Source organism: Bos javanicus, chromosome 21, assembly GCF_032452875.1.
Source record: "Bos javanicus breed banteng chromosome 21, ARS-OSU_banteng_1.0, whole genome shotgun sequence".
NCBI classification, from domain to species: Eukaryota; Metazoa; Chordata; class Mammalia; order Artiodactyla; family Bovidae; genus Bos; species Bos javanicus.
In genome coordinates, this window is record NC_083888.1 from 63177761 (window position 1) to 63194170 (window position 16410).

Here is a 16410-nt window from a genome sequence, read left to right on the forward strand (position 1 = left end):
TTCAGGATGGGGAACACATGTATACCTGTGGTGGATTCATTTTGATATTTGGCAAAACCAATACAATATTGTAAAGTTTAAAAATAAAATTAAATTAAAAAAAAAAAAAAAACACACTACCCCAACAGGGCACCATGCAAATTAAGTCAAGGAACACAAGCCAAGCCCTGGGAACACACACAGCCTGGAGAGTGCCCAGAACTCCACATATATTAGCCATTGTTCCTGAAATGAGTGCAGGAATCCGTTTTTCTGTCATTTCAGTGTGCTCATCCGAGCAGCCTATATTCCAAGACAGCAATTGCCCTGGGGAAAGGCTGGCTGAGGGCGGGGGTAGGGGTGGGGAGAAGCTCTCTAAATCCAGGTCAGTGTCAGGCAGCGAAGACAGACCGCGTGGCGGGAAGTTCTGACTGGCTGGCAGAGAAACAAGTGAGGACTAGACTCTGGGGTCTCCCGGAGCAGAGGAGGGAGTTGAAGAACAGGATGGGGCAGGTCTGGGTAGGGAAGAAGTGGGCAGAGGACAAACGTGGGTGGGCCTTTGTCCCCTGAGGGGCCTGGTGGATGGTGAGAGGACAGAGCTCCATCGGAGAGGAAAGCAGGACTGAAGATGCTGGGAGAGGACCAGTCGGCCAGTGGGACAGAGACAGCCAGACAGAGGAATGCTCCAGAAGGGCAAAGGGGCTGGCAGGAGGGGACAGCAGGCTGGCCTCTGAAAGGGCACTTTCAGGGAGCAATGCAGGCAGGCAGCTGGCCTCCTCACCCAGCGTGTGGAGCAGGTGAGGCAGGCATCAGGGGTAAGACGGCAAATGGAGGGCAAGCAGGGTCCACTGCTGTGGGGTCTCAGCGGCCGAGTTCACTGCTGCAAGAGGTTTACTGCCAGGAGAGCCCACAAGCCTACAGGAGAAAGAAAGGAGAAGGCAAGTTTCAGAACTTCCTGCATGTACGGCAACTCCCCAGTATCACCTGCCATCCTTCCTGAGCTAGAGGTGGGGGCCCCTGGGGGCAGGGTCCTCCCCCACCTACCCCCTCCTGACCATCCCAGGCTCCCTCTGACTCCCAGTCCTCACAGCTTTATTTCCCACCTGCAAGCTGATGATTTTCCTATCCCTATTTCCAGCATCTCAGCCCAGAAACCCAGGCTCATCCATTCAGCCGCCTTGCCCACTGGTCCCCAGTCTGCACAGCCGGGCACCTTGGTCCCAGCAACTTTCAGCTGCTTCTTTGCAAGTGGTAGTGAGGGGGCTGGTAGTGGGAGGGTCGGGGGGAGGTGGGCACTGGGCATTTCAAGGTTGCAGGCTCATCGGGCAGGTGATGGCCCCAGGGACAGGATACCAGAGAGGATGAGCTGAGAAGAGGAGAGGTGGGGTCAGAGAGGACACTTGAAGCAAGATTTTGCAAGTGATGGAGCTGTTGCTTAGTTGTGTCCGACTCCTTGAGACCCCATGGACTGTAGCCTGCCAGACACCTCTGTCATTGGGGATTCTCCAGGCAAGAATACTGGAGTGGGTTGCCATGCCCTCCTCCAGGGGATCTTCCCAATCCAGGAATCGAAACCAGGTCTCTCCCACTACAGGCAGATTCTTTACCAGCTAAGCTACCAGGGGAGCTACCAGGGAGGAAGGTGTAGGAGGGTGGTAATCTGCTCTAATGTGGGATGCCCTGAAGTGGGGAAGGCAGAGAAACTTTGGATGCTAAGTCATCAACCCTGTGTCCAAAATATGTCCCAAACCTCAGTGTTATCCTCCTGTCTTCACCACCATAGCGCAAGCTGCCACAACCTCTGACCTCCTACCTGGCCCCCTGCTTTCTCTTCTGCCCTTGCCCATATTGTGTTCTTTGTACATTAGGCAGGTTTATCTTTTAAACTATAAGCTAGATCCTATCGCCGCCCTGTTAAGAGCCCTCTGGGGCTCCATCACCTATAAAACAAGATCTCAACCTCTTACCCTTGTGACAACACTCTGTATTCTCAAGCCCATTTTGAGAATACTCCTATCACTGAAACATTGCCTAAAGACCCCAAATTCCTCCACCCTGGGAAGCCCACCACTACAAGTGTGATTGTGCTGCTCTCCCATGTGGCAGTGGAAACTGAAATCTGGCCAGGTCCCATGACAGTTAAGCTAAACGGGAGTGACAGGGGTCCTGGGGAAGAGCGTGCTAGCAGAGGGGCTGCAGATCTCCCTGACCTAAGGTGGGAACCGGAAGGCCTGTGTAAGTACAGGAAGCAATGAAAGAGGATGTTGGGATGGTGCTTCAGCCAGCTTCGCTGTGTAACAAATTGGCCTCCAGTCTTGTTGCTTAAAACCACAAAGGTCTAACTTTTCCTCCTGCTCCCGTGGGTTGGCTGGGCCATTCCTCTGCTGGTGTCACCTGCTAATGCCCCCATGGTCACCTTCTGCTGAAGAACTGGCTTGGCCAGACTCCAGAGGGGGTCACTCAGGCAGTCAGCACTGTGTCCACCAGGGCCTCATTTCTTTCTGCAAGGCTGAACCTCAGCACCAACAAACCTTGATTCACCTGCCACCTTCCCTTCACCTTCTCCTCAACCTGAAGTTGGTTCCAGGGGAGGCCTGAAGGAAACATATCATTGTTAGGGAATTTCAGGAGTGTGGAGACAGCTGTACAAATGCAATCCCTCTGACCACATGGTCCCTTTGGCTCACATCTGTGCCCCCCAGAACACAGCTCCACAAGTGTGACACCACAGCTAGGCTGTCACTGAGTCTTGACCCCAGAGGGCAGGAGGAGCTGAGAACTTCCTTTTCTGGAGCAGGATTGCTGACCAAAGGAAGAAGGTTCCGGAGGGCACCATGCATGGCAGCCCTCAGCCATCGTGGCCTTGAGCCTGGTGCTACTCACGGCAGTTTAGATGCCAGGAGACGGGCCCACAGTAAGCTATGGAATAGCGTGGAAGTCGTGAAGGAATGTGGGGTAACATGCACAACAGCACAAAAGTTTCCACTTAGCATCCGTCACGGGACCTCTCTGACCCTCAGGCTTCTCTTCTATGAAATGAGAGGATGAAGGAGGTGAGCACATTTGTACAGTGTTAAGCATCCTTCATGCTGGGCCTGGGAAGAGAGGATTGTCCACAGTACTTTGCTGATTGGGAAATCTTATGTCTGTGGATACAGACACCACAGTCAGACCCATGTCACTCTGTGACATGAATACTTAGGTCAGAGCCACACGAGAAAGAAAAGTCACGAGTCTGAGAAACGAGAGTCCATAGCATCCCGTTCTGGACACTCAGGTGCTTGTGTTTTTAAGAAAAGAAATGGGAATCTCTCCTCTGCTCCTCCTTAGAAAAGCCCGCAGGGAAACCTCCCCAAGCCACCAGCTATGGAATTTCATTGAGGCATTCAGCGGAACACTTCAGTTGCAAACTAACAACTTCCATTGTTCCGAGTTGCCACGATTCCTCTTTTATGGATGTCATAAAGCAGGTATTTATGAGATGAGGCTATTAAGATCAATAGAATAAATGGAACGCCTAATTCTGTCTTTTTCAGAAGGGCACAAAGCGATCTCCTGGCGCCATCCCAACGAATAAAGGGACCGGGGCGCTGTCACTGAGGCCTAATCCCAAAGCAAAGAGCTCACCCTTATTAATGGTGACTCACTTTTTAACATGCTTCTTCGAGTCAAAAATTCTCTTGGCTGTAAGTAGCCTTTATTGAAGAAGAAGAAGGCGGGGGCGGGGAATGAACAGTACAGATTGGAATCATTGTGTAACTGGATTTACCACATTTATGACCCGATTGGCCACACTGGTTTTCATTTCAATGGGAGCAGAAAAAAAAAAAAAAAAACAACAGAGAGAGGAAAGAGCCTTCTGTTTTTAAAGTCATTTAGAGGCATGGAAATGGTTTACCTAATACCACGTTCAAGGAAAAATGGTCTAACGCAGGAAGAGTTTGATCCTATCTTGAACACTAGGGCTCAGGGAAACCACGCTCTCTGCTGAGACCCTCGGCCACTAAGAAGCTAAGGTTGACACACACCCCAGCTAAGGCCCTCTCCTTTCCCCCAGGGAAGGAAGAACCCAGTGCATTGTTGATATGTTTCTGCACCAGAATGAATGCTTCCGAGGGAAATTATCAAGTGTTTATATACAGATGAGCCCAGCCCATCCTGAGATAATGGCACAGACTCGTATTTACCAAGCATGTTTACCGAGGAAGAAAGCAATCCAGCAACGCATGCTTGGAATATTTGTTCAGATTAAAGCAACCAGGTCAATAGGAAGCAGAGTGACCGTGCTTCCTCTAGAGACTTCTGGAACTCAATCTGGTTCTGACCCACAGAGTGGTGACTCTGGTCAGGTACAGCCTGGAAGAACCAGGAACACAGCCCCAAGCCACCACCGGTGCATGCATTCCACAGCCGTGGTGGGAGCCCCTCTGGGGAGACCTGTCTTTGTCTTAGGAGCTCCCGTGGCCTGCAAGACTATCCATGGTCAGGCTTACCTTTCCAGGCTTTTCTCCTGCTCTTGCTCCCCGAGTTTCTTACCAGAAGGTCAAAGTAATCAGCCCAGGATTTTCTTTTCATCCTTGAAGTTTCCACCTTTTGGCCTTAACCATTTCCTTCCCCTTTCCTCCCCTACACACACACACACACACACACACACACACACGTGCTGGTATACTGTCCCGGATTCACCACACCAATGAAGGGGTCAGCACAGAACATGACGCCAAGCTCTGCATGGGTTCTCCCAGGGCGCTGGGATCATAGCGGGATGAAGGAATCTCCCCATGAGGCTCATGGACGGCCAAGGCCACTCAGACCCCAGGGTCTCCCTGAACACAAGAGGAGGACAGATGCAGGCAGATGGAGAGGACAGACAGCAGGAAATCACCAGGTGCGTGGGATTTCAGGACAAGAAGAGGACGTGTCCAGCTACCCAACCCTGCTGGGATTTCTACATCTGTGACCTCAGCAGCTTCCTCCACCAGGAAGGGAGGCAGAGGACACCAGTGTTCATCCTGCCTTGGAACTGAGGAAACCGAGGCTCAGTGACTGTCAATAAACCAAGAAAGTAGAAGAGGGTTTCGGGTTCTTATTTTTCTGATCCTTGGTCCAGTACTCTTTGTACCACAGCCTGGGAAGCCTATGGTGCGCTTAGCTGGACCGGTTTGGGAATCCATCTTGTTGTTGCTATTGTCTAGTCACTCAGTCAAGTCCACCTCTTTTGTGACCCCATGCACTGTAGCCCACCAGGCTCTTCTATCCATGCGACTTCCCAGGCAAGAATACTGGAGTGGGTTGCCATTTCCTTCTCCAGGGGATCTTCTGGACCCAGGGATCGAAGTTGCATCTCCTGCATTGGCAGAGCAGCCATCAGGAAAGTCCAGGGAATTCATCTACCAGGGTGCAAATCCCGAGTCATGAGACCTGGGGCAAGCGTCTCATTCATCTCTCTATGCCTCCGTTTGCTCATCTGGCAAAGATGATAATAATGATCAAAAGGATTGTCTGAAGGCTAATATGAGATAATGCAGGGAAGCACTTAGCATGGGACTTAGACATATGGAACATCCAGTAAATGATAACTTACATTATTAGACTTCATTTTTCAAGTAAAAATTTTTTATCAATGAGAAAATGTGGCCCAGTGGGGTTTGGTGACTCAGCCAAGATCACACAGCAAGAGACAGTCAGGGTGGTGATCACAGACACTGAGATGGGCAAAGACCTTTGAGAGTGACTGCTCCTGTCCTAATGTGATAAAGAAAATGATATCCAGGGCCTTGTACAGGAAGTTCATGAATGGTGGTCTGGGGTGAGCCTCTGGTCTGTCAATTGCTAGCACTTTGCTCTTTCTTCCCTCATCCATCAGTCCTAACTCCAAGGAGGGCAGGGCTCTCCTGAGTCATCAGGTGCCGTGGACCAGGCAGGGGAGCCCACATGGTGAAGTGCGGGCAACAGCCTCCCTGACAGCCCCTCTGATTGGCCCAGGAATGGTGCCTGCTCATTTCCATCAAAAGGGCTCCCTGGCAGCACAACTGGGCCTTTAAAATCTTCCTTTCTAGGGAAGTATTAATTTTCGATGGGAGAGACCCCCTGCATCCTGACAGTAGGAGATTCGTCCTGTGCACAAGGCAGAAATGCCACTAGATCCCATGTTCTAGAAGTGAGGCCCCCTTGGGAGTCAGAAACACAGGCTTTATACAGACATCAGGGATGTGAGCCCAGCAAGGGCATTTTAGGAGTAAAGGGCCCAACTGCCTGGAATGACGAGTTAGTTCCCATGGTGGGTGCTCTGAGTTCCTCTAGAAGCCAAGGATCAGAGGGCAAAGTTGTCCACAGCTGGGAGAAGCATGGGCAGCCACACCTTTGTACCTGCTTATTTTGCAGGTGGAAACACAGAGCCCAGAAGCAAAGCAACTCACTTCAACCTCAGGGCTAACTACCGCAGAGTTTGATTGTTCACCCAACTTTTATGGAGCACGTCCTTACTGGATCCCCTTCCTAGACACTGAGGATTCACAGGTAAATAATAAGACTCAAGCCCAACCCCAAAGAACTCCCCATCCAGTGGAGAAAAAATGGCCCCCAGGGGATGGGAATAATTGACCATCAAATACTGAAAGAGGTGGAAGAAGTGAGAGAAGCAGGCCTTTTGTATACCCTCTTGACATTGTATCAGTCAGGATAAGATAGGTTGTGCTGTGTAACAAACAGCCCAATGGCCATATAATCTCACTATGTGCCTTCCTTATTTGCTCAGCTTTGGAGGGTGGCTCAGGCAGACTCTGATGCCCCCACCTTGCAGCTGCACATTTTCAGTCACTGTAGGTGGGGAAATGTGCTGGAGCAGGGTGGGTCCAATGGATCCTATATAGAGCATACTTCACCTGCACTCACCGCCCTCACCAATTCATTAGCATCCCACCCACCAGCTCCTACTAAGAGTTTGGCCACACCTAACATAGCGGTTAGGCCACTGTAATCCTCCAGTGAGTCCAGAAGGAAAGGCAGAGAGTACAGATGAGCCCTAGAGCCCCCCACACACGGATCTACTTCACCCAGAAAATGCTCGGAGATATGTTTCCCTTCCCTCAAAAAAATGGGGTGGGAAGATTGTTCCTCTGTCTTTTTTAAAACACTGCTTTGTTAGCCTCTTATTTTCCCACTTTGGATAGAGACTTAAGCACAAGAAATCTTTATCCCCCTTAACTCTTCCATAAGTGGCAACCAGAATTCAGCCTCAGTGTGGCACTACAATAGGGATGAGTGGAGACTGGGGTCTAAAGGACACAGCTGCTTCCTCTCAGCCGTATCAAAGCCAGGATGGACTGAATACAGCCCCAGTGGTGACAAGCCTTTGTATTTGGTTTCAGAGTAGACCGTCAAATCTGTTTTTGGTTTGTTTGTTTGTTTGTTTTTCCGGTAAAACCATCAATGTTTAAACAGCAATAATTCAACTTTCCTTTATAAACAGTGCTGACTACACAGGCCTACCTTGGAGATATGGCAGTTCAGTTATTTGTGGTTCAAAGCACCATAATAAAGGAAATCTTGCATAAAGTGAGTCACACACATTTTTTGGTTCTCTGCTGCATATTAAAGCTATGTTTACATTGTACTCTGGTCTACTGAGGGTGCAATAGCATTAAGTCTTTAAAATTGTACATTCTTTAAAAATACTTTATTGCTAAAAAATGCTTACCATCATCTGTGCCTTCAGCAAATCATAATCTTATGGCTGGTAGGTTTGAAATATTGGGAGAATTACGCAAATGTACACAGAGATACAAAGTGAACAGACACTGTTGGGGAAACGGCGCCAATGACTCGCTCCATGCAGGATTGTCACAAATCTACCTTTCATAAAAACACAATCTCTGTGAAGCATTTTGGTGGTGATGGTGGTTTGGTCTTTAAGTCATGCCTGGCTCTTGCAACCCCATGGACTGTAGCCCACCAGGCTCTTCTGTCCATGGGATTTCCCAGGCAAGAATACTGGAGTGGGTTGCCATTTCCTTCTCCAGGGGATCTCCCTGACTTAGAGATCAGACCTGCGTCTCCTGTGTCCCCCTGCATTGCTGGCAGATTCTTTACCACTGAGCCACCAAGGAAGCCGACACACAGCACAGTAAAGCCTGATAAAAGGAATCTGTCAGTACTGTGGACACGAGAAAAGAAGCTAGACCACTAGTTCAAGACCTCTGATCCCATCAGCACTTCCCCTTCCCCTTCTTCTCAGAATGAAGAGCCAAGCTCCAAGAGAAGCAGGAACATGCCTGAGGTTGGCAGCACCAGGGGGACAGGGATGCACGCCATGAACGGGTCTTGCCTCCATCCGAGTCCCTGTGCGTGGCCTTCTTTGAGACCCTCCCATAAAAACCAGCCAAGATAGTTCAGCATGTTCCAGGCCTCTTTCTGGATCCAGGCTCTGCTCAGATTTGGGGATTTGGGGCTCAGCCAAATGACAATGCTAAGTGTCCAGCCCCATGAGCTGATCACATCTCCTCCAACAGTGCAGGCTGGCCCAGCATTCTGCAGAGGGCTGGCCAGCATCAGCTTCCCAAGGACCCTCACCCACCTCATCTGCAACAAACTGGTGGCAGAGCTGGGTCCTCCTAACCCTTAGCTAACGAATGGCCCTAGCTCTGGGAACCCTTATTAAGCATGCCATGAACTTCCACCCACACTTGAACCCTCCATTCGAGTACCCTGTTCCCTTTCATGGAAGCATCTCCTGCAGCTTGGGATTGAGAATAGTAACCTCTTAGCAACACAGTTCCAATACTTTGGGCACCCAATGTGAGGAGCTAACTCATTGGAAAAGACCCTGATGCTGGAAAAGATTGATGGCAAAAGGAGAAGAGGGTGGCAGGGGATGAGATGGTTAGATAGCATTGCTAAGTCAATTAACATGAATTTGAACAAACTCTGTGAACTGTGAACTTCCAGATGTTAAAGCTGGTTTTAGAAAAGGCAGAGGAACCAGAGATCAAATTGCTAACATCCGCTGGATCATTGAAAAAGCAAGAGAGTTCCAGAAAAACATCTATTTCTGCTTTATTGACTATGCCAAAGCCTTTGACTGTGTGGATCACAGTAAACTGTGGAAAATTCTGAAAGAGATGGGAATACCAGACCATCTGATCTGCCTCTTGAGAAACCTATATGCAGGTCAGGAAGCAACAGTTAGAACTGGACATGGAACAACAGGCTGGTTCCAAATAGGAAAAGGAGTACGTCAAGGCTGTATATTGTCACCCTACTTATTTAACTTCTATGCAGAGTACATCATGAGAAATGCTGGACTGGAAGAAGCACAAGCTGGAATCAAGATTGCCAGGAGAAATATCAATAACCTCAGATATGCAGATGACACCACCCTTATGGCAGAAAGTGAAGAGGAACTAAAAAGCCTCTTGATGAAAGTGAAAGAGAAGAGTGAAAAAGTTGGCTTAAAGCCCAACATTCAGAAAACGAAGATCATGGCATCTGGTCCCATCACTTCATGGGAAATAGATGGGGGAAACAATGGAAACAGTGGCTGACTTTATTTTTATGGGCTCCCAAATCACTGCAGATGGTGATTGCAGCCATGAAATTAAAAGACGCTTACTCCTTGGAAGGAAAGTTATGACCAACCTAGATAGCACGTTGAAAAACAGAGACATTACTTTGCCAACAAAGATCTGTCTAGTCAAGGCTATGGTTTTTCCAGTGGTCATGCATGGATGTGAGTTGGACGGTGAAGAAAGCTGAGTGCCAAAGAATTGATGCTTTTGAACTGTGGTGTTGGAGAAGACTCTTGAGGGTACCTTGGACTGCAAGGCGATCCAACCAGTCCATTCTAAAGGAGATCAGTCCTTGGTGTTCTTTGGAAGGAATGATGCTAAAACTGAAACTCCAGTACTTTGGCCACCTCATGCGAAGAGTTGACTCATTGGAAAAGACTCTGATGCTGGGAGGGATTGGGGGCAGAAGGAGAAGGGGACGACAGAGGATGAGATTGCTAGATGGCATCACTGACTTGATGGACGTGAGTTTGAGTGAACTCCGGGAGTTGGTGATGGACAGGGAGGCCTGAAGTGCTGCAGTTCATGGGGTCACAGAGAGTCGGACATGACTGAGTGACTGAACTGAACTGAGCAAACTCTGGGAGATAGTGAAGGACAAGGGAGCCTGGCGTGCTGCAGTCCATAGTGTCGCAAAGAGACACAACTTAACAAGTGAAAAGCAGCACAGGCGCTTCAGAGCTGGTCTCTACTGGACCTTGCAAAGTCCCAATATGTGAGGTCATCACCCAAGAGCCCTTGTTTGCCAGAAAGATCCAGATGGAAAAGACAGCATGACTGGTAAGCAGCAGAGCTTGCTGGGCATCCACTCTCTGACCTTGAATTCCAATATTCATCTGTTGTCCAAACTTCCAAAACAAAGTCATGAACAGAAAACGAGGATTTGTGTCAGCTGGAAAAGAAGAAGTGTGTGGTATCGTGACCCCTACCTTCATCTGTCCCCCTGAGAAAGAAAACTCCTGTGCTTAACACATGCCAGGCACTCTATATGTTTTACATGTAAACCAAAAAAAAAAAAAAGCAAAGATTCTGAAGTGTTACAATTCCCAGTTTACAGAAGAGGAAGCAGAGGCTACAGGTGACTGTGTGTGGAAGCTGAGATCCACCCAGATGTCACACAGCACTTGATCCAGGCCCAGATCAACACTTGAAGTTTACCGACACCTCAAGTCCACAGGCAGGAAAAAGGAGTTGACAGCCGCTCTGCGGTCAGGTACACCAGGTACAATGCCAAGCGCTGATTCTTCTAAACAACTCCATTTAAATACCATAGAGTCCACACATGTAACATGTGCGATCCAACAATATTCAGTAAATTTTCATCGTGGCACAGCTGTCACCACCATCCAATTTTAGAACATGTGCATTACCCTGAAAAAACCCCTCAGGCCCATTTGTAATCACTGCTCCGTCCCCTTAGTGCCTGGTAACCATTAATCTACTTTCTCTCTAGATTTGCTGTTTCTGGATGTTTCATGAAAAGGGAATCCTACCATACGTGGTCTTCTGTGGTTGGCTTCTTTCAGTTAGCCTCATGTTTTTGAAGTCTGCTTTTCATAGCACATTTCAGTAATTCATTCTGTTTCGTTGCTAAATAATATTCCACTGGTGGGCACAACGTGTCTTGTTCATCAGTTTAACCAGTGGCTTAATCAGCTGATGGACAGGTTGTTCTCACTTTGGAGATACTATATATCACATTGCTATGAACATTTGTGCTTGCATCTTTGTGTAGATGTATGCTGTTTTATTTTTTTCTCCTGAATAGACATCAAGCAGTGAAATTGCTGGCTTATATGATACATTTATGTTTAAAAAAACACCAAGGTATTTTCCAAAATGCCTACATCATTTTATATTTCTACCAGTAATGGATGATGATTCAAGTTTCTCAGCACCTTTATGGATACTTAATGTTGCCCGTCATTTTTAATATGGCCACATGATTTGCTTTTATAAGTTAACTTGTGGAGTCTTGACAGATACCCCAGAGACAGGGGCTGGCATTATTCTTCCTTGACATTTGGGAAGAAAAAGTTGCTCAGGAAAAGTGAAGCAACTTGCCCAAGGTCACAAGGGTTGGGGAGCAGGGTTAGGGCTCGACTAAGATCTGCTTCTCACCAGGTCTGATCTGCCCCAGCCACTCCCCTGTCCTGCCTCCGAAGGTGCTGCACTGGCTTTTCCACACCATCCGTCCACTAACCCACACCTACAACGCTCAGCACAGACAGGGCATCTACAAGCTCACACCACTTCCACAACATCATGCTTTCACTCGCTTAAGCTCCAAGACTCTTTTTTTTTTTTTTTTTTTTTTACTGAGAGAGCTGAGGTTCAGGAGAAGTGATCATATATTTGTCCAAAGGTCAGCAAATTGTTTCTGGAAAGGGTCAGATAGGAAATAGTTTAGGCTTTACAGGCCAGAGAGTCGCTGGCTCAAATGCTCAACTCTGCCATCATAGTGCATGCGGGCATGCTCAGTTATGTCTGACTCTGACCCCATGGACTGCAGCCCACCAGGCTCCTCTGCCTATGGGATTTTCCAGCCAAAAATACTGGAGTGGGTTGCCATTTCCTTCTCCAGGGGATCTTCCCAATCCAGAGATTGAACTCATGTCTCTTACACTACGGGCCGATTCTTTAGTGCAGAAACACCAAAGATGTGCAGAAGCCTGCCATCATAGTGCAGAAACACCAGAGATGATAGTTTCTGCACTCTCATGATAATGAGAGTCACCTGGAATGGTCCAGATGATGATCCCACCTGTCAGGGCTTTGCAAGGGTCCAATGGGGGGCTAACTCAAACCCCTGTGTGCTGGACAGACTCTGCACAAAAAACAGCAGCTGGCCAGGGGTGGCCCACAGGCTGTAGATGGCCCTTCCCCAGTCTCGTCCATCACGACGCAGCTAGTGGGCGACCGAGGACAAGCCAGAGGCCCGTCAGCCTGACATTCTGGAGGGAGTGCTCCCTCCCGCCTCCCACGCTCCTCGCCGCCTGGTGCACGTCTACCTCCCGTGTTGACTTCAGGACATACTTTCCATCAGGGCGTGTGACTCCCTGACTCCTTCTGCTCCGTCACTGCTCCTGATTCACCGAGGCCGTTCGGTCTTGTGTTTAATATGCTCAACCACCAGCCAATTCTTCACGCCTCAGGCTCATACGTTACAGCAGGAACACAAGCCCTGGGACCAAATATCAGCCTCCAGTTCCAGCTCTACCCTGACTGGCGGTGGACCTTCTCGCCTCGCTGTTCTCATCTGTAAAGTGGGGTGGTAGTCGTCCTGCATCCTAGGTGGGTAGCGAGAACAGAGTTGATACAGGAATATCACTTTCAAATTGGGCCTAGTACAAAGCAGGCTCTCAGTTAACAACAGCTATTGCTAGGCAGCCCCCACTCACAAGGAAACGGAATCAGTTTCATTCCTATCTTCTGCACATGATTTAATATCTCACTGGAAAGAGTGTAGAATGCACAGCAGTTAAAAGTTCCTATATAATTATTGCTGGCTGCACAGGGTGGTGCCACATAGTTCTGCAGAAAGCAGAACAGCCCGGAGGACAAAACTATAATGTGGTCATAGTAATAATAGTGATATAATAATAATAATAGTTCTTGTTTATTGGGCATTTAGGAAAGTAACACGCTAAGTGTCATCATAACAGTAGCATCTGGACAGTGCTCTTGCGCTGACGATGCATTTTCCCGAGTTGTATCTCACCTGTGCCTGCCATCGACCTGTGAGGGTGGCCCTCACATCCTCTCTAGTTTACGGATGTGGAAACCAAGGTGTCTTACCCACGTTGCCCTCTAGAAAGTGGCCAGGCTGGACTCTCACCCAGGACATCAAGTTCCAGCACTGGGTCCCTTCTTCCAACCACCGCCTGGCGCTCTGCCTGGCCCAGGACCGGGCTCCCTCCCAGTGTTTCCGTTAAGCCTCTGCCCTTGGCTGCACAGGCAGCACCTACTAGCATTGCTGCTATTAACCCTCGAGGCACTTATCTCTCTCAGAAATAGGTCTGCTTTAAAAGACCATAGGGAGAGTCTTCCCTGGAAGTCCAGTGGTTGACTAGATGCTCTCACTGCAGGGGACACGGGTTCAATCCCTGGAGGGGAACTAAGATCATTCATGCTGCATGGCGTAGCCAAAAAGAAAAAAAAGACCACCAGGATCATCAATGCTTAACCTGCAAGGATGCCCCCAGGATGTAGGTGCTCCTGTGTCTGGACCACAGTCAGGGAGCCCCTCTGGATGCTAGAGGACCCTCCCCGAGGCTCCAGTGTTCAGCCAGCCTGTGGCCATCAGCTCTGTAGATCTCCTCATGGGGCAAGTGGAATCCAAGTGAGGAACTTTCAAGGGGGAGAAGCTGAGGAATCCCTCCAGGCAACCACCCCACAGTGCTAGAATGTTCTCATCATGTTGCTGTCTGGGGAAACCCCATTAAGGACAGAAGACAATTTCTGACTCTCTGAGTAGTTCCTCCCTGGGTTGCAGACATCTGTCCTTGTATCGTCCCCTCAACTTGCCAAACCAGCCTGCTTTTCTCTGCCCCAGGAAGAGTAGTGGCCATCTCCACTGTCTCCCTCTCTGGGCATCTCTGCAGCCCCGAGTCCCCCAGCTGTCCCTGGTGTGTTTCCCGTGTCCTTCCCGAACTGTCTCAGTCTTCCCCACATATGGCTGTTGGTCTCTGGTTTTGAAGGATGAAGAGCATCTTCGGCCACGTGCAGTCTCTGAGGGATGACTCTCTCACTTATAAAATGGGATTAATGATACACTGTGGCTGTATCACTTAGAGGCAGTACATGCAAGTGGTGTCTAGACTGTGATGTGTCACTTGTCTAAGAGTGGAAGTTAAGGTTGGTTCAGTAGCAAAGCAGGGACCCATTAGACCAAGCACCATGGCCAGCGGCTGCGTTTTCCTCATCCTGCATCTGAGAGGCAAGCCTTGTCCATCGAATGACGCGGGTTTTGATTCAGTGAAATCACCGTGTTGGATTTAGAAGTGCAGCAAGCAATCTTCACAAGAAATACCATGACCTTCAGAATTGTGTTCAGTCTCCAGTTCCATCCTGGTCTCAGCTGTCAGGACTGGGCGGAAGTGGGTGTGTTCCCACAGGACAGAGGGCACGGGAGATGAACAAGGAGAACAGTACCCGAGGCCCACAGAGCCTCCTGTGACCTCCACCCAGGCCAATCATCCCCGACGAAACCCTCCTTTGGCCCCTGCCACTCCCTCAGTCTGGAGGACTCTCTCTTCCATCTTTGTGTCCCAGAGCAGCAATTACGGCTTTTCTCTGATACTCTCCCTGGCTCTCCCAAGATCCCTCTGCACAGTGTTCCTACCCCTCCCGTGGTGTTTGCTGAACTGTGTCAGTCCGCATGCTTTCCCCTCCACTGGATTGTTATAATGCACACCAGACACTGTGCTGGATAATTTCTACACATCCTCTCTTGTCCTCCCTAAATCTTTGCAACCCGGCCTCTTGGTTTGATCTGCAAAGAAGGGAACAGTTTGGTGAGTAGGCACAGATCAGTCCAGTTGCTCAGTCGTGTCTGACTCTTTGCGACCCCATGGGCTGCAGCACGCCAGGTTTCCCTGTCCATCACCAACTCCCAGAGCTTGCTCAAACTCACATCCATAGAGTCAATGATGCCATCCAACCATCTCATCCTCTGTCGTCCCCTTTCTCTTCCTGCCTTCAATCTTTCCCAGAATCAGGGTCTTTTCAGTGAGTCAGTTCTTCACAGCAGGTGGCCAAAGTAGAGAAAAGCTGGGTCCCCAGGGACAGAGGGACTCCAGGAAGGCTTCTCAGAGGTGGTGTCCCTCCTCTTTGTCTTAATGGTCTGTAACTTTCTCAAAGTTACGCATAAGTTAGGGCACAGCTGGGCTTAACTCTGAGGCCCTCAGCTGCATCCATAGTCGGTCTCCCCTCCATCCCCAGCCCCTAGTGTGTCACCTGATACCCAGCCCAAGCCCAGCCTACCTTTGTGAATGAACAAGGGAGGGAGGAAGTGAATAAATGAATGAATGAAACTCTCCAAACCTGAGTTTATCCTATCTTGGTAGAGCATGGGCATGTGCTTCTAACCCAGAGAACCACAGCTATCTCAGGAGGATTGAGATTATCAGCTGTTGTTTCTTAATAATAGGGGCATCCCAGATACTCAGTTATTAGCAGGTCAGATGGCAGCTGCAGCCAGCCACTCCTGGTTCACAGCACCAGAGACAGCGCCCTGCACCACCCCAGGGAAATGGTCTTACCTCCAATTGCATCATCTCACAGTCCATCAGAGGTGTCCTGGATCTCATGACCTCAGCAAAGAGAGAGACTTGCACCAACCCCAGCCTTTGGGCCTCCTCTCCCTCCTCCCTCCACCCATCCCTTGCTCCCATCTTTCCTTCCTTTGTTTCTTTCTTCCCCTTCCCTTTTTGCCTCCTCTCTCCCATCCTGGGACCCTTTCCTCCTCCTTCACTCATTAGCTCTCGCCCACCCACCAGGCAGCAGCTGCTCTGCTGTGGGCTTGGTCCAGGAGTCCATGGCCAGAATTGGAAATCCACCTCTACTCTCAGAGTACAAAAGAGCCAGGTGGGCAGGTGACAGCTACCATGTCACATGGGCTGAGAAAGGCTGCAGATGTGTGCACAGGGCTAGAGTAGGCACAAAGGGGAGAAGAACTGGGTCCCCTTGGGGACAGAGGGACTCCAGGAAGGCTTCTCAGAGGAGGTGTCCCTGCTTTTGGTCCTAAGGGCCTGCATTCAGAAGGGCTAACCAGACAAAAAAGACAGAAGCTTGTTCTCACAGCTCCTTGCCCAGAGGTCCTCACACCCCTCCCCACACCCGAATCTGTGTTGCTGCCACCAGG

At 49.4% G+C, this 16410-nt stretch overlaps 1 long non-coding RNA gene across 1 annotated transcript; it reads left to right on the forward strand.

The window, feature by feature from the left end:
- Positions 1–3509: 3509 nt before the first annotated feature.
- Positions 3510–7532, forward strand: LOC133233996 (uncharacterized). The gene is made up of 3 exons (XR_009731948.1): positions 3510–3665; positions 6364–6498; positions 7451–7532. It is a non-coding gene; the product is annotated as an uncharacterized LOC133233996 (long non-coding RNA).
- The last annotated feature ends 8878 nt before the right edge of the window (positions 7533–16410 follow it).